The sequence below is a fragment of the Gavialis gangeticus genome, unplaced genomic scaffold (assembly GCF_001723915.1).
Source record: "Gavialis gangeticus isolate Ggan-Ray unplaced genomic scaffold, GavGan_comp1, whole genome shotgun sequence".
NCBI classification, from domain to species: Eukaryota; Metazoa; Chordata; order Crocodylia; family Gavialidae; genus Gavialis; species Gavialis gangeticus.
In genome coordinates, this window is record NW_017729001.1 from 27988819 (window position 1) to 27994256 (window position 5438).

General features: G+C 43.0%; 1 protein-coding gene across 3 annotated transcripts in view; it reads left to right on the forward strand.

The window, feature by feature from the left end:
* Positions 1-206: 206 nt before the first annotated feature.
* Positions 207-5438, forward strand: part of SBNO1 (strawberry notch homolog 1) — a 54329-nt gene continuing 49097 nt past the window's right edge. For 2 of the 3 annotated variants that reach the window (XM_019507135.1, XM_019507136.1), the window contains exon 1: positions 208-316. The gene's annotated coding sequence lies outside the window, so the exon portion shown is untranslated. Of the gene's footprint in view, positions 317-5438 lie in introns of all 3 variants that reach the window. The other variant, XM_019507134.1, reaches the window with a different exon arrangement.

A 5438-nucleotide genomic window follows, 5' to 3' on the forward strand; every position in this document is an offset into this window, starting at 1 on the left:
CGCCGGGACTTTCCAGAAGCTTTATTTCGCCCGCCCTTCCGCGCGAGGGGGTGGCGCATCACGTGACGGGAGCGAGGCCGAGGCGCGATGGCCTGTCACGTGACGGCAGGGAAGTCACGTGGCGCCTCGCGAGGAGGTCACGTGTGCGGGAGGCGGAGCAGTCGTGCCCGGGTCACGTGGTGCGGCGGCGCCGCTGGCCCCCTCCCCCCCCGTGAGAGGGGAGGGAGGGCAAAGATGGCGGCGGTGAGTTAGAAAGCGGCGGACGGCGGGGCCAGCGCGGGGACTTCCAGCGGTGGCCGCGGGACATCGGCAGAGAGTAAGTTCCGCCGCCGCGCCGCGCTACTGGGGCGCGGGTGTGGGGGGAGCTTGTTGCCGGGGGGGTACTCCCTTCCGCCGCCCGCCGCGCGCGGGCATTGTCCTGAGGGGCCGCGGGCCACGACCCAACCCCTCGTCGTGCGGGGCCGCCCCCCCGCTCCCGGTCCGCCCCATTCCGCTCTCCTCAGGCTGCGCCGGGCCGCCCCCCGGGGGCCCCGCGCCGGGAGCCGTTGGTGGGACATGATTACGCAGCCAATTCCTCACAACCCGGAAGTTTACGTCCCGAGCACGTGCTGGGGGGGGCTGCCCGGGGCAGTGTCCGCAGGGCTGCACCTCGCTGGCAGGAGGAAACTGCTGGGCCTTTACAGCCGCCCCCGGGGGTTTCTGTTGCACCCACCGACCCCCATATTTCCTTCTAGGAAGGGGCAAAGGTGCACCGGTGCTGCCTCCGCTCTCAGGCTTTGTAAAGTTGTCAGCTTATTCCCCGCCGATTTATTTTTTCTTTTTTTCTTTTCTGCCTCGTTGTGATAATCATTGCATTTTTTTTTTCCTTCCAGTGGCCAGTTCTCACTTGGGCAGGTGCTGCCTTTAGGTTTAAAGAAAGACTTGGCTTCAAGGCTGGGGGGCACTGGAAATCCTGGGATTTCTTCCTCTTTGTTCTTTTCCTTTGTAAGAAAATGTGTTAATTTAAGAAATGTGGAAGTCTAAAAGTCTTGGTTCAGAGATGATGCCTTTTATTGGACCAACTAAGAAATTGCAAACAACAACAAAAACAATGTTCTGCAAATTTTCAGGCACTCACACCCCTCCTTGGGCTGAGGGAAAACGTAAAGATGGTAAAAAGGCCACCTAGGTAGAAAATAAGCTTTGTTTTTCCACAGCTTCATTTTAAGACACTTCTTTAGACCCAGGTTTTGGGCTTCATCTGCCTAATGCCAGCAGCGGAGTTGTTAGCAGAGGTGATGTCGTTCAAGTTAGCTCTCATTTTGTGTTTGCGTGCACATAGCTTTACACAGATTCACAGAAGTTTAGGGCTTTGTACTTTAAAATGATGCTGACCCGATGGAAATAAGATCTGGTCTTCCCTTTGCAAAGTTTGTTCCCTGTTTAGTGTAAGTTCTTTGCTTGTCTGTTGCTAAAAGGAGCTCATGAAAGCCGTAGCTGCTGCATCAGGCCCCAAAGGCCCATTGAAAAAAGAAAAAGGGTTTTCACCGAGCTTCAGTATCAACTTGTGAAAGCTTTGACTTTGAGGCTCAAAGTCAGGTGGATTGGTGTCCCTGGATATTTTTTCAGACTGCCATCTACAATTCCACTTTCATGTTTGAAAAGTCTGCAAAATATGAGCAGCCTGATGTAATGATTTGAGTGAGGAGAGTCTGAAAGAGTTCACTTCAGTAAAATGCTAACTTCTGTTCAGTGTCAGTTTAAATAGAAACATCAACTTTTTCACTGCTGACAAAGGATGGGGGGGATAAAGATCTGCAATCAAACTTAATCTTTTTTGGTTCTGTAATTGGATGACACCCTGGAGAGGGCAGTTACTTTTCTTCAATCTGACCTAAAAGTTGGGCTAAGAGCAATCCCACCTCCTCTCTAGCAGACTGCAAACTGTGAACTTCTGGTCGTTTTCCCCCTTCTCCATCCCCATTCCACGAGAAGCTATCTGTAGTCTTGGGCAGACATAACTACCAGCAGCAATTGATCAATAATTTCAAGTTCTTCTGTGCATCCAGGATGATTAGAAATATTTTTTTTTAAATGGAAGCTTAACTTCTGATGTTTTCCCAACTGAACATGAGAGTACGTAAGGCATGTGCTTATTTTTCCTGTGGGTGCATTTGTACCTACTGGAGAAGGAGCCCTGCTGGAGGAGTCTCACATTTTGTGTAGTGATCTTCTGAACATTTGTACAATCTATTGGCGTTTTATTCCACCTTCAGAAAGAGGCAGGGTTTGAGGGACTGCAAAAAGTATCTTTTTCCAGTTACAATCCTGACTCTTTTTACTACGACCACAGAATTATGCCTCAGGATTCTAAGTAAATTTTCTTGTGCATTGAGATGGCCGTTGATGTGAAATTTGAAACTCTCTGGAAAAGTAGAAAAAGTGGCCTTTTGGCTATTGTGCAAGTTATGTTCTGTAAGTGTACATTGGCTTGAAATGGGGGGGGGGGGGGGGTTTTTTCCGGAAATTTTGGGAAAAAATTTAAAGGGGGGGTAAGGGGGGGGGGGGGGGATGTTTTCCTGAAAGTTATGGCAGAAATCTTAATGTGGGGCTAAGGGAGTGGTGTGTGGAAAGGAACAGAAGTTGCCAGTACTCTTAACAATGCAGATTAATGACTGTACTTTGGGTTTTAGTATTCCAGATAGAGCTGTTATTTACATTCAAAAGCATTAATCTCATACGTTGGATATGCCATAGACATCAAATCATGTGAGCCAGTGGTCTTGAAGCCTGGATGACATCTACACCAGATTGGCTATGGTGTTGTTATAAGTTTATGCAGTAAATTGTAATGCCACAATTAAACATAATTTATAAATGAAAGTTTTAAAATATGATTGGCTGTCTAAGAAGTAAAACTAATGAAATTTGAGTGTAAGTATTAGTGAAAAAAAAGTGTATGACTGTTAAGGCTTTCTTTCAAAAATGGAAATGTAGCCTATTCTTGAGCACACATCATCCATTTTTTCTTTCCTTTTAGCAGAAGCAGGCTGCTAGACACCTGTTTTTGAATTTTGCTGGTTTTTGCACTTTCCAGAAGGAGAGACAGATCTGTGTTGGCATAGATACATGCCATAATATTAGATATGACATTGAAATACTGGCAGTTACTGTTCCACAAACCAGAAATTGATTTTATGTAATGCTTAGTCTTTTATCTTAACTTGAAAAACTAGTGTACTGTAGTAGCACAGTGTATCATAAACAACGTAGTGAGTTTTCTGTTCCTTTTCTGTAGTGTCTGTTCCTCAACTGATAATGCAGTAATTTTTATATGTCTTTGTGCGTTCTGAAAAAAATGGGAGACTACTTTCCAGGTATCTAATAGTTGTAATGTTTTTCATTTTATATATAGTTTTTATGACCCTTCTAATGTGTTGGGTTTCATTGCTTAGTAGCATGGGGGCACATTACGAGATTCTACATGCCCAGCAGTCATCTGTTTTCAATGGATAAAATATTTGGGGAACTGCTTACAGAATTCACAACTCTTTTTAGGAACTTTTTGAACGTGAAGAACAGGCCTTTAGTATTGCTGACTTTAAGCTGCGAAGCTTGCTGAAGTGACGCTTGCTTGATACTGACTAAAAAGCCTTCTGCTTTGTATGACTATGGAGCTGTGTTTTGACTTGATAATGTTCTAGGCTTGATCACATGCCTGAATGAAGCTAAGCCACATCTCGTTGCATTTAGTTTTTTCTCCCCAGCACTTGTTTCCATTTACCTTTTATATTAAAGCAAAACCGAGTCGTTGGAACCTACAGTTTTTGGTGCAGGTTTTCTGTAACTAGTCTCACAAAATGTAAGATTAGGTATCTAATTATTGCCTGTAATGGCAACGAAAAATTGGGAGGTGTTCAGTGTTTCCCTTTTGTCTGCATCTAGAACACTACCACTTTGTTCCTGGTATACAGGAACCAGAAACTGGCAAACTGACTTTCATTGTCTAAACTGACTGACATGGCAAGTAAACAGTTGCAATTTGTTTGCTAGTAACAAATATCCTGAAGGCTATTTTAACGACAGGAGGGTGTGTTGAGAGAGAGTATGGAAACTGGGATTTTGTGTGATGAAGAAAACACTGTAGTTTTACAGCACTGAGGAGCAAAGAGCAACTGTAGTGATTTCAAGGAGTTTAGAAATTGCTATACCAAATCTAGATAGCTGTCATTCAGTGCAGATGCTGTAGTAAGCAGTTACGAGATGATATGTCCTGGGGAAAGTTTCTCCCTGATGGCAGTTAAAGGCTGATTCATAGTCTAGAGCATGAGGATTTAAACATCTTCCAAAAATCCTTTTGTGGTTCTGGATTTTCTTTGCATATATTCAGTGTTTTAAATATCTGATTTTTGTTTTTCACTTCTGTACATCCTGGCAGTGAGTCTCACAGGTTAATCTTGTGAGGCAGAGCTCTCTTTCCTTTTCTGTATTTCATTGAGCATTGCTGTGTTCATTTGTTATGGGAGGAGATAAAGGTTCAAAACAGAGGAAACTTACCATGCGTTATTTGTATTCTGTCTTTTCTTTTATCTGTGGTAAATGCTCCCAGTCTTCAGTTGTCTTTCATGAGATTTTTTTTCACATCTCTGCTTATTCTTGTAATCTCTCCTGCACTACTGCTTTTATTTCTGCTACTTCCATTTAGGGATTGGTTAACTAAAAAAGTTAAATGCACTACTCCCAATTGAAGGCATGCTGCTGATTTTCATATAATGCCATTGTAACTTCCATAGTTTTTCTCTTCCATTCTGACGCTTCTCTTTTCAGAAGTGTGATGCCTAGCTCTCTTCAATTGATACAATTTACTTGGAATGGAAAGTGAGTACTTCCTATTTGAGGGGAAAACCTGCATTATGTTACTTGTGTCCACACAGAACTGTTTTTGCTACTGAGCTTCAGGGTTCCCCAGTGTTAGCTAAATTAGTTTTTTTAATTTCAAAACTTTTTCAAGTCTTAATTTCCACACTTTCATATCTTCTTTCTGTTTAAAAAAAAAAATTCTAATAAAGTAATGAAAGCACTTCCTTTGCAATAGCTCTTGTACTGACTTGATCACCTGCATCATGAACTTTGAGATTTTGATCATGTTTTTAATTTGCACAGGTTTACCAGGTGCAGATGTAAGCCTTAATGATTCATAATTTTCCATGTTACCTGGAGTGCCTCTTCAAAAATCATATGCAATGTTTACTTTCACCCACTTTTTTGGTAGTAGCTGGTTTTTATGTGCTTACTAGCAGTTCAGCTGGTCCATTCTACAGTGTCTTCAGAACTCTTGGTACATGCAGTCTTAGTTTGTTGACTTGTTTATTTTTAAGTTATAACTTCTGCGGATGCACCAATATATCAGTTGTACATCAGATTGGCACTGATAAAAGGAAAATTAACATTATCAGCTA